Below are 13,599 nucleotides of genomic sequence, written 5' to 3'. Positions count from 1 at the left end.
GAAACATAGTCAGGGGATAGATGGGTTCTGCTGTGGTTTGGATGTGGTTTGTCCCTGCCAAGACTCATCTTCAAATTTAATTGCCAATGTAATGGTATTGAGAGGCAGTGGGGCTTTTAAGAAGTGTTTATGTCATGGGAATTCCACCCTCACAAATAGATTAATGCAGTTCTAGAAAGACTGGGTTTGTTCTCATGAGAGTGTGTTGTTATAAAGTGGGCCAACCACTTTGTCCCCTTTTCTTTCGCATGTGTCTACTTCCCACTATGAGTTGAAGCAGCACAAAGCCCACGCCAGAAGGACTGCCTAATCTTGGACTTTCCTACCTTCAGAACCATGAGCCAAAATAAATTTATTTTCTTTATAAATTACCCAGTCTCAGATATTCCTTTATAGCAACAGAAGATGGACCAGTTCCTAGTGATGATATGGTTTGGCCTATTCTTCAGTAACCTTGTGGGCCTACACATAAGTTTTTTTTTTTTAATGAAGGGTATATAACATCAGGATTCCTAAAATCATATCACTTATCCACTAAGACATTTTTTGAAATTTGTTTGAAATTTTGAAAATAAAATGTAAACATGAGGGACTGTGGCTTATCCATGTTTGTACCTTCAACATTTAGTTATGTGGCCCTGAGTTAGTTCTTACTGTTTGTTTAGTGAATAAATTTATAGAAGGTTAATTATGGATAACTGCTATTGATATACACTGAATAAATGGATATAAGCCATCTACCCTAAAAAAAGATTTAGAGGCCTACATTTACCTGCCTGAAGGTAATGAGCTAGACTTGATCTTTCAGAGTTATTTCCAATTCTAGAATTCTCAAAATTCTTACCCTTTACTGAATGAATCTTATTTGACTTTTGACAAACCTGAAAACATGAGTTGTGTTGTTTCCGTAATTACTAATATGAAAGCTGCTTTGTTGTTTGAGGCTTGAGTATCTTCAGTGGAACAATTGTTTGGTAGTACATGTAATAGATAATACCATCCATATTAGACCCTGGGAATTTCAGCCTAGTTTTATGTCAGTGTGAGTTGAAGAAGTTTGTATTTGCTGAGAACCTTTATGATCTTTTGTAGGATTATACCGTTATTTTAAATAGAATGAAGGTATTTTGGTTCCCTTTCTGTATATGGAATTATATGGCTGTCAGATTTAATAGTTTAAGCCATTCAGTACCTAGTGACATAGATGATATCTACATCACATGATTCCTACCTACAGTATAGGAATCCATCAGCTTTGATGGACTTTCTCTTCACTTCAGTATAAATGTAAATGCCCTCTTTAAATTACTATTTAAGCCACGACTCCTCCTCCTCCATCTCCTCCTTTTTCGCCTCCTTCTTCTTTTTTGCCTAGCCATTTAAGCTGAGTTGATTTTTGAGATGATTCTTAATCTATAGATATCTTCTTACTTTCCATATATGCTGGTACTTAACAACATATATGTACAGACTTGCTTGCTTGTTTGACTTCAGTATTTCCCTTGAGTTTTATTTTCAAATCCCTGTTTTATATGTAGGCTCTTACTCAGATCTTGTCCTGAAAACCTCTTGTGGTGAAATCTTTTTTAAAAAAATTTTGCTTTCTTTTTATGACTTGCACACTCCAGATTTTGATATAGTAAATTTACAAGTTAGCAACAGAGTTGAATTTGTGAAGGTACTGACAATCTTGTTGTAGTATTATAGCTTCCTAGTTTTTTCATAATTTCCAAATCTTGGTTCAGAGATTTCACTTTGATTTGGATAGCCATTTTTTTGGTAGAAAAATTTTATTTTTAGAGCAAGGACCTACCGTGCCCAAGGGCTTTTATGCTTCCCTTCTGCCAGCTGGTTGCCAGATTTCTGGACCACATGTTCTTTTGAATGATGATTTTAAACCCACTATGTCAAGCAGTTTCTAACTTATTTGCCAGATATGTATGAAAACATATACCTTCCAAATTATAAGCAATTCAGGATGCTCTGGCTTCCATGGGTAGGGAGTAGTAAGCTTTCTTATTGTCATTTCAGGAATCTGGGGTGGGGGAAATGAGAACTTGGAGATTTTTTATTGGTGTTTATGACTCTCATGATTTCTGAGAAATTTAAATATTGAAAAACTCAATACAATGATTTGGTGACAAGTCTAGAATTAAAATTTGTGAAAGACTGATTTGGTTTTTAAATGAAATTTTAATGTTGCCCTTTAAAAGTATGTACCTCATAGGATATTGGGGATGATTAAATGAGAAAATGAATATAAAATGCCTAGCACAGTGTCTGGCACAGAATAAGAGCTCCATACATGTTAACTATTATTAATATCTATTACTTAATAATCAATAGATTGGCCTTGGAAGATACAAATACCTATTAGTTAATAACAAAGATTGGCTTTAGAATACATCATATGATATGCTCAGCAAGGCAAATTTATCTTCCTCATTGTGTTCTAGTGGTTATTTGTGAATCCTAAACTCACTCTTAGAATTCTTACTTAATACAATTCCCAGTGTCCCAGTTGATTAGAAATTAATATAGAAAATATTTTGTGTAGACACAGTTTATCCAGACCAGAGGATAACAGGAGAAATGGGCTCACAGAGGTAGACACAGGAAAGAGGACAAACCAAATTATTTGTTTAACAGAAGAAATGTGCCAGATCTCACGAGTTTTGGCTTGCAACAGACTGTGGCCAGGAGGGTCAGATGATTAAAAACAGGTAAACTAAATCTGATTCTAACAGGTTTTAGAAAGTAGAGAGGATCAGGTAAAGTATGATAGAAAAGCTGAATCCAAAGTTTGGACAACCTGTAGTAGAGAGGCAATTGAAACAAAACCATGTGTGCAAAGAAGATGTTGTTCTCTGAAACTGAACAAGGGTGTCACGGCAGTTGTGTTGAAATTAATGGAAGACACAGGCCCACAGAGGTCAATGAATCTTTATAACTCAGAAGCAAGGGATTGCCTTTCTCCAGGGATTTAAAGCTACAGAAGATGTCCTTCTGGTTTTCAGTAGTGTGAAAATGCCTCCATAGCCAGGAATTAAGTTCCAACATGAATATGAGCTGTCAATAAAACAAACTAAATGAACCGGGACAATTGGGTTAAACTTTTGGGACTCTGCCTACCCATTCTGATCACAGATTGCGAAGATATCAGATAAGATGAAATTACAGCGTGAGCTCTTCGTGTGTACACTAAAAATTTTAGGTATTTTGTCCAAGTAAATGAATCCTTCTGGGCCTCTGTTCAAGGTTGAAGTAATCAGTAGGTTACTTTGTCCCTCACTGGCTTTGATAACTCTATTATGAGCCCATTTTATTTGGAATATTTTCATATTTGATGTATACTTGATTGTCCATATCGCTTTTTGATATCCAAAACATGGATTTAAATCGCATGCCTTGCAAAGGTCAGCACAGAAGTTGCTTCCCCATTTATTGAGGCAAATCAGAGTTGAAACCGATAGATTTCATAGCATTGTTTTTATTGATGATGAGTATTAGATTATGGGGGTAAGGTGTTGCTTTCCAACCTCATGGTATAATTAAACCAATCTCCTTTCCAGCTCCCCTCTACTTTGGGGGTTCTATAATCTTTCTTTTGAGATTTGTTGAGATTGACCTTGGAAGATGGAAGAGAACTATTCTATCTGGGCCAGGAAGATGACTTTATAATGACTGTATTATATTTACACAACTTTCTTTAGTGTTAACAAGGACATTGACTACTTGGCCAACATTCAATTAAAAGATGTTTAAAAGCAAGCCTATTTTGCAGTTCCTCTAAATTTTTCCATAAAGAAAGGCCCACAATTTCCAGTGAAGCATAAATCACTTTGGAATATCAAGAGAAAAATGAAAATTTTTATTTTAGAAACTTTTAAAGAAGGATACCCTCAGGCCTGTGTAAAGATTGGGAAATGTAGAGCTTAAGATTATATCCTGTCTGTGCTCCCAGCATTTCACTCATAACTTTTTACTAAAGCAGCCAACTTTCCAATGAACTCTAGGCAATTGGTTTGTAGATATGTATTTCAGTCGTGTGTGATATGAATGTGAAATAATGCTTCTAGAAACAGTAAGTTGAGACACAAAGGGTTAGAGCTCTTTTGTATACTTTCCTAGAAAATTCACTTTCCCAGAAAACTCCCTTCAAGGCTACTGGAGGGTTTGGCATTGGTCTTTGAAATCAGGGTACATTTGGGACTCTCCCAACATTTTCAGCCACAAAGATTTTTTCTCTTATAAGTGCTCCTGATAAGGAGAGGGTACTTAGTATGGAGATTGAGAATCTGAATTTATTTGGCTATAATGCCAGTGATGAACTCAGGTAAGGAAGCCCTCACAGGATGCCTATTAGGTATAGTAGTGAATCCCTTTACGACATTATATCACATGGATGCTACCTTAGTTTACCTCTCTGCCAAATAATTATCCTTACGTGACCCTCATGTTTGACTAGAGAATTACTTGAGCTGTTTATAATTATTTAAAGGATGAATAAACATTTAGTGATAGCTTTTGATATGTGTGTGTGTGTGTGTGTATGTGTATGTGTGTGTGTGTGTTGGTATGGGGAGGTGAACAGTGAGTGTTCAACCAAATCTTATCAATGAATATCTTGGCGACCAAAATTTAATTTGATTCAATTCAATATGTACTTTGGGAGAACCATGAACACTTTCTTTTTTCTTTTTCTTTTTGAGACAGAATTTCCCTCTGTTGCCCAGGCTAGAGTGTAATGGCACGATCTCCATTCACTGCAACCTCTGCCTCCCAGGCTCAAGCGATTCTCGTGCTTCAGCCTCCTGAGTAGCTGGGATTACAGGCATGTGCCATCATGCCCAGATAATTTTTATATTTTTAGTGAAGACGGGGTTTCACCATGTTGGCCAGGCTGGTCTCGAACTCCTGGCCTCAAGTGATCCGCCCGCCTCAGTCTCCCAAAGTGCTAGGATGACAGGTGTGAGCCACCATGCCCGTCCACATGAACACTTTCAGACCACTGGTTTGAAAGGGGTGCTGGTTAAAGCCCTATAGCAGGAATTTACAGGATGCCATTATACCCAAAAAGTTATTGTTCAAATTTAGTTCCTGGTATGAGCTTATTATTTAGCAAAATGTAACGAAAAAACCATCCTAGTTGAAAGTTCAACTACATTTTTAAAAGGAATTTCTATTATAGAGATAAAGATTGAAAAGTATTTGAGTCAGTTCAGAAAATAGGAATGCTGCTATGTGTCCTTGATGACTGGGGTCATTGATAAATGATGGGTAGGTAGCAAAATGCAAACAAGAAGCTATAATTTTCTGTTTCCCAACCTTTTTATGTTGGCCGGTCTTGAAATACTCTCTATCTTGTCCTCACGGAGCCTGTGAAGTAGAGAAAAACACTCTGACGTTTATCTACTTTCGCTTCACCTTTTGTTCTTCCACAGTACGTTGAATGCATGAACTTTACTCGGACTCTGTGCTGTGGGCTCCTTAAGTAAACCAATTTTCCAGGAGCAGATCATTGTTAACATTCTACATTTATGGCCTGTAAGATTCTGCTCTGCTTCAAGTCTATGAGAGAGGCTCCTTCTTCTATAACAAATATATACTCCTTAGGTCACTTTCCAGGTTCTTCAGAAACCACCCACACATTATTTCTCTTCCCCAGTATAAACCTACCATCCTAACCAGCCCATGTATGCTCACCATCCTACACACGCCAGGTGCCCAGTCTGATCTTCCAGCCCTTATTCATGCTGCTTCCCTTTTCAGAAATACTATCTGCCTCTCTTGCCTTCATCTAGATCCTTCTCATTCTTTAAGGCCCAGCTCCCCTTTCTTCTTGAAAACTCCTTTAACTACTCCAGACTTTAGTGATGTTCTGTTCTCTGAACTGTCATCAGATTTGTTGTTAATGTTACCAAATTTTGTTCTTGTCTGCATTGTTTGCAGACATATCATATATGTTGTTCTTACCTCCCCAACTAAATTAGGGGCTTCTTGAGTGCAGAGGCAGTGCCTTAAGGTTATACTAATTCCCAAGAAGCACGTGATACAGATCTGTGCAGGTAGTTGGTATACAAAACATGTTTGTTGATTGATTGGTATTTTCGTGTATTAATATTTTTAAAGGTTTTACTTGCATTGATATTAAATATTTGTTGATTGGATAAAATGAAAGATGGAATATATTTCTTTGTTTATTTTCTGCCCCTCTGGCCAGTCCTCACCTGCTACCACTCACTTGAATGTACAAGTCAAAGGACAGGGCTTTTGTGTTGTTCACCTTTGTTTCCCCAGGACCTAGATAAGGGCCTGGGCCATAGTGGATGCCTGATAAATGTCTGCTGAGTGAATTGTCAGCAAAATCACCCCGCATATATTAAATGGAATCAGTCTTGGAACCCATTTAGTATTTCATTCATCTCAAATGCTTGAGTATTATAGGATTGGAAGTGCCGAATGTGTCAAGTTGCTGTTGTCTTCAAGTTGAAATCCAGTTTTTGGTGAAAGAAGACCTTTTAATGGCACTGGGATTTCTGTCACATGCACATACGCAAGCACTTAATGAGTGTGATTTAATAACAACTATGTTTAGGATCCAGGTTTTCAGCTGTTTTATATTAAATTGGGCTAGTTTAACATATTTAAGTGGTGGATTCTGGGTGTAGAGGAAGATGGTAGAATAGGAACAGCTTTGGACTGCAGCTCCCCGCGAGATCAACTTAGAAGACAGGTGATTTCTGCATTTCCAACTGAGGTACCCAGCTCATCTCACTGGGACTGGTTAGACAGTGCGTGCAGCCCATGGAGGGCAAGCTGAAGCAGGGTGGGGCGTTGTCTCACTCGGGAAGCATAAAGGGTCAGGGAACTCCCTCCCCTAGCCAAGGGAAGCTGTGAGGGACTGTGCTGTGAGGCACAGTGCATTCAGGCCCAGATACTATGCTTTTTCCACGGTCTTTGCAACCCGCAGACCAGGAGATTCCCCTGGGTGCCTACCCCACCAGGGCCCTGGGTTTCAAGCACAAAACTGGGCAGCCGTTTGGGGAGACACTGAGCTAGCTGCAGAAGTTTTTTTCATACCCCAGTGGCACCTGGAACACCAGTGAGACACAACCATTCACTTCTCTGGAAAGGGGGCTGAAGCCAGGGAGCCAAGTGGTCTAGCTCAGCAGACCCCCACCCCCGCAGAGCCCAGCAAGGTAAGATACACTGGCCTGAAATTCTCGCTGCAGGCACAGCAGTCTGAAGTCAACCTGGGATGCTCCAGCTTGGTGAGGGGAGGGGTGTCCACCATTACTGAGGCTTGAGTAGGCAGTTTTTCCCCACAGCGTAAACAAAGCCACCTCAAAGTTTGAACTGTGTGGAGCACACCATGGCTCAGCAAAGCCACTGTACCCAGGCTGCGTCTCTAGATTCCTCCTCTCTGGGCAGGGCATCTCTGAAAGAAAGGCAGCAGCCCCAGTCAGGGGCTTATAGATAAAACTCCCATCTCCCTGGGACAGAGCACCTGGCGGAAGGGGAGGCTATGGGCACAGCTTCAACAGACTTAAACGTTCCTGCCTGCTGGCTCTGAAGAGAGTGGCAGATCTCCCAGCACAGTGCTTGAGCTCTGCTAAGGGACAGACTGCCTCCTCAAGTGGGGCCCTGACCCCCATGCCTCCTGACTGGGAGAAACCTCCCAGCAGGGGTTGATAGACACCTCATACAAGAGAGCTCTGGCTGGCATCTGGTGGGTGTCACTCTGGGACAAAGCTTCCAGAGGAAGGAGCAGGCAGCAATCTTTGGTGTTCTGCAGTCTCTGCTGGTGATACCCAGGCAAACAGGGACTGAACTGGACCTCCAGTAAACTCCAACAGACATGCAGCAGAGAGGCCTGACTGTTAGAAGGAAAACTAACAAACAGAAAAAAATAGCATCAACGTCAACAAAAAGGACATCCACACAAAAACCGCATCCAAAGGTCACCAGCATCAAACACCAAAGGTAGATAAATCCATGAAAATGAAGAAAAACCAGCACGAAAATGCTGAAAATTCCAAAAACTAGAATGCCTCTTCTCCTCCAAAGGATCACAACTCCTTGCCAGCAAGGGAACAAAACTGGACGAAGAATGAGTTTGATGAATTGACAGAAGTAGGCTTCAGAAGGTGGGTAATAACAAACTCCTCCAAGCTAACGGAGCATGTTCTAACCCAATGCAAGGAAGCTAAGAACCTTGAAAAAAGGTTAGAGGTATTGCTAACTAGAATAACCAGTTTAGAGAAGAATATAAATGATCTGATGGAGCTGAAAAACACAGCACGAGGACTTTGTGAAGCATACAAAAGTATCAATAGCTGAATTGATCAGGCAGAAGAAAGGATATCACAGATTGAAGATCAACTTAATGAAATAAAGCGTGAAGACAAGATTAGAGAAAAAAGAATAAAAAGGAATGAAAAAAGCCCCCAAAGAAATATGGGACTATGTGAAAAGACCAAACCTAAGTTTGATTGGTGTAACTGAAAGTGATGGGGAGAATGGAACCAAGCTGGAAAACACTGTTCAGGATATTATCCAGGAGAACTTCCTCAACCTAGCAAGACAGGCCAACATTCAAATTCAGGAAATACAGAGAACACCACAAAGATACTCCTTGAGAAGACTAACCCCAACACAAATAACCGTCAGATTCTCCAAGGTTGAAATGAAGGAAAAAATGTTAAGGGCAGCCAAAGAGAAAGGTTGGGTTACCCTCAAAGGGAAGCCCATCAGACTAACAGCAGATCTCACTGCAGAAACCCTACAAGCCAGAAGTGGGGGTGGGGGGGCAATATTCAGCATTCTTAAAGAAAATAATTTACAACCCAGAATTTCATATCCAGCCAAACTAAGCTTCATAAATGAAGGAGAAATAAAATCCTTTACAGACAAGCAAATGCTGAGAGATTTTGTCACCACCTGGCCTCCCTCACAAGAGCTCCTGAAGGAAGCACTAAAATATGGAAAGGAAAAACCGGTACCAGCCACTGCAACAACATACCAAATTGTAAAGACCATCGACACTATGAAGAAACTACATCAACTAACGGGCAAAATAACCAGCTAGCATCATAATGATAGTATAAAATTCATACATAACAATATTAACCTTAAATGTAAATGGGCTAAATGCCCTAAATAAAAGACACAGACTGGCAAATTGGATAAAGAGTCAGGACCCATCAGTGTGCTATATTCAGGAGACCCATCTCATGTGCAGAGACACACATAGGATCAAAATAAAGGAATGGAGGAATATTTACCAAGCAAATGGAAAGCAAAAAAAAAAAAAAAAAAAAAAAAAAAGCAGGGGTTGCAATCCTAGTCTCTGATAAAACAGATTTTAAACCAACAAAGATCAAAAGAGACAAAGAAGGGCATTACATACTGGTAAAGGGATCAATGCAACAAGAAGAGCTAACTATCCTAAATATATATAAACCCAATAAAGGAGCACCCAGATTCATAAAGCAAGTTCTTAGAGACCTACAAAGAGACTTAGACTCTGACACAATAATAGTGGGAGACTTTAACACCCCACTGTCAATATTAGACAGATCAATGAGACAGAAAATTAACAAGGATATTCAGGACTTGAACTCAGCTCTGGACCAAATGGACCTAATAAACATCTACAGAACTCTCCACCCCAAATCAACAGAATATACATTCTTCTCAGAAACACATCGCACTTATTCTAAAATTGACCACATAATTGGAAGTGAAACACTCCTCAGCAAATGCAAAAGAAAGGAAATCATAACAGTCTCTCAGACCACAATGCAATCAAATGAGAACTCAGGATTAAGAAACTCACTCAAAACTGCACAACTACATGGAAACTGAGCAACCTCCTCCAGAATGACTACAGGATAAATAATGAAATTAAAGCAGACATAAATAAGTTCTTTGAAACCAATGAGAACAAAGACACAATGTACCAGAATCTCTGGGACACAGCTAAAGCAGTGTTTAGAGGGAAATTTATAGCACTAAATGCCCACAGGAGAAAGCGGGAAAGATCTAAAATTGACACCCTAACATCACAATTACAAGAACGCGAGATGCAAGAGCAAACAAACTCAAAAGCTAGCAGAAGACAAGTAATAACTAAGATCAGAGCAGAACTAAAGGAGCTAGAGACACGAAAAACCCTTCAAAAAAATCAATGAATCTAGGAGCTGGATTTTGAAAAGATTAACAAAAGAGATAGACCACTAGCCAGACTAATAAAGAAGAAAAGGGAGAAGAATCAAATACACACAATAAAAAATGATAAGGGGGATATCACCACTGATCCCACAGAAATGCAAACTACCATCAGAGAATACTATAAACACCGCTATGCAAATCAACTAGAAAATCTAGAAGAAATGGATAAATTCCTGGACACATGCACCCTCCCAAGACTAAACCAGGAAGAAGTCGAATCCCTGAATAGACCAATAACAAATTCTGAAAATGAGGCAGTAATTAATAGCCTGCCCACCCCGAAAAGCCCAGGACCAGATGGATTCACAGCCAATATTCTACCAGGGGTACAAAGAGGAGCTGGTCCCATTCCTTCTGAAACTATTCCAAACAAAAGAAAAAGAGGGACTAATATTCTCAGTAAAATACTGGCAAACCTAATCCAGCAGCATATCAAAAAGCTTATCCACCATGATCAAGTCGGCTACATCCCTGGGATGCAAGGCTATTTCAACATACATAAATCAATAAACATAATCCATAACATAAACAGAACCAATGACAAAAACCACATGATTATCTCAATAGATGCAGAAAAGGCCTTTGATAAAATTCAACAGCACTTCATGCTAAAAACTCTCAATAAACTAGGTATTCATGGAACATATCTCAAAATAATAAGAGTTATTTATGAGAAACCCACAGCCAATATCATACTGAATGGTCAAAAACTGGAAGCATTCCTTTTGAAAACCAGCACAAGACAAGGATGCCCTCTCTCATCACTCCTATTCAACATAGTATTGGAAGTTCTGGCCAGGGCAATCAGGCAAGAGAAAGAAATAAAGTTTATTCAGATAGGAAGAGAGGAAGTTAAATTGTCTCTTTGCAGATGACATGATTGTATATTTAGAAAATCCCATCGTCTCAGCCCAAAATCTCCTTAAGCTGATAAGCAACTTCAGCAGAGTCTCAGGATGCAAAATCAATGTGCAAAAATCACAAGCATTCCTATCCACCAATAACAGACAAACAGAGGCAAATCATGAGTGAACTCCCATTCACAATTGCTACAAAGAGAATAAAATACCTAGGAATCGAACTCACAAGGGATGTGAAGGACCTCTTCAAGGAGAAGTACAAACCACTGCTCAAGGAAATAAGAGAGGACACAAACAAATGGAAAAACATTCCATGCCCATGGATGGGAAGAATCAATATTGTGAAAATGGCCATACTGCCCAAAGTAATTTATAGATTCAATGCTATCCCCATCAAGCTACCACTGACTTTCTTCACAGAATTGGAAAAAACTACTTTAAATTTCATATGGAACCAAAAAAGAACCCGTATAGCCAAGACAATCCTCAACAAAAAGAACAAGGCTGGAGGCATCACGCTACCTGACTTCAAACTATACTACAAGGTTACAGTAACCAAAACAGCATGGTACTGGTACCAAAACAAATATATAGACCAATGGAACAGAACAGAGGCCTCAGAAATAACACCATACATCTACAAACATCTGATCTTTGACAAACCTGACAAAAACAAGCAATGGGGAAAGGATTCCCTATTTAATAAATGGTATTGAGAAAACTGGCTAGCCATATGCAGAAAACTGAAACTGGACCCCTTCCTTACACCTTATACAAAAAATAACTCAAGATGGATTAAAGACTTAAACATAAGACCTATAAAACCCCTAGAAGAAAACCTAGGCAATACCATTCAGGACATAGGCATGGGCAAAAACTTCATGACTAAAACACCAAAAGCAATGGTGACGAAAGCCAAAAATTGACAAATGGGAGCTAATTAAACTAAAGAGCTTCTGCACAGCAAAAGAAACTCTCATCAGAGTGAACAGGCGACCTTCAGAATGGGAGAAAATTTTTGCAATTTATCCATCTGACAAAGGGCTAATATCCAGAATCTACAAGGAACTTAAACAAATTTACAAGAAAAAACAAACAACCCCATCAAAAGGGGTGAAGGATATGAACAGACACTTCTCAAAAGAAGACATTTCTGTGATCAACAAACATATGAAAAAAAGCTCATCTTCACTGGTCATTAGACAAATGCAAATTGAAACCACAATGAGATACCATCTCCCGACACTGGAGAGGATGTGGAGAAATAGGAATGCTTTTTCACTGTTGGTGGGTGTGTAAATTAGTTCAACCATTGTGGAAGACAGTGTGACGATTCCTCAAGGATCTAGAACCAGAAATACCATTTGACCCAGCAATCCCATTACTAGGTATATACCCAAAGTATTATAAATCTTTCTGCTATAAAGACACATGCACATGTATGTTTATTGTAGCACGATTCACAATAGCAAAGACTTGGAACCAACCCAAATGCTCATCAATGATAGATTGGATAAAGAAAATGTGGCACATATACACCATGGAATACTATGCAGCCATAAAAAGGATGAGTTCACGTCCTTTGCAGGGACATGGATGAAGATGGAAACCATCATTCTCAGCAAACTAACACAGGAACAGAAAACTAAACACTGCATATTCTCACTCATAAGTGGGAGTTGAACAATGAGAACATATGGACACAGGGAGGGGAACATTACACACCACGGCCTGTTGGAGGGTGGGGAGCTAAGGGAGGGATAGCATTAGGAGAAATACCTAATGTAGATTACGGGTTGATGGGTGCAGCAAACCACCATGGCACGTGTATACCTATGTAACAAACCTGCACGTTCTGCACATGTATCCCAGAACTTAAAGTACAATTAAAAAATAATAATGATAATAAAACTTTAAATGGCATTTATTAGCAAGTTCTTGTACTATTTAAAAATGGACACATCTTTTTAAAAAAGATGTGCCAGTAACATTATTTTATCCATTGCTAAAGTGATTTTCAAAAGAGACACTGTTGCACCTATTTTTTCCTTTTATGATTATATGTATGAACTGAGTTGGGGTGTTTAATTGTTTTGCAAAATAGAATAAGTTGACTTACCTGCTTTTTGAAAAAAGACATATGGAATTTACTATCCCAGGAGTATTATGAAAAAATGCAGCAAAGCTTTAAAAAAAAGTTAATGAAAAAGTTCTGTAGGCAAAATATCCTTATTTTTTACGACAATTTTTTTTTTCTGGACAGAAGACTTGGTTTTCCATAGGATGCCTATGAAATCATGGTTTCCATCTGCCGTGCTGAGCACCTCTTATATTCCTTACAGAACGTGTGGTGGTGGACCACTAATGAAAACACGTGAGGGAAATAGAACTTGAAGCAAATTTGAAAACTTGAAGGCTTTTAAATCTTGTCAGCCACCCAATTCAAGCAGTGTATGGCAGGTGTGTCATATATTTGTAGAGCCAAAATAAATGACCACAAGAA

At 39.0% G+C, this 13,599-nt stretch overlaps 1 protein-coding gene across 15 annotated transcripts in view; it reads left to right on the top strand.

Annotated features, from left to right (window-relative positions):
• Window positions 1-13,599, top strand: part of MBNL3 (muscleblind like splicing regulator 3) — a 118,113-nt gene that overhangs the window by 31,566 nt on the left and 72,948 nt on the right. The window lies entirely within an intron of this gene.

The sequence above is a fragment of the Gorilla gorilla genome, chromosome X (genome assembly GCF_029281585.2).
Source record: "Gorilla gorilla gorilla isolate KB3781 chromosome X, NHGRI_mGorGor1-v2.1_pri, whole genome shotgun sequence".
Taxonomy (NCBI): Eukaryota; Metazoa; Chordata; class Mammalia; order Primates; family Hominidae; genus Gorilla; species Gorilla gorilla.
This window is presented reverse-complemented; position numbering and strand designations above follow the sequence as displayed.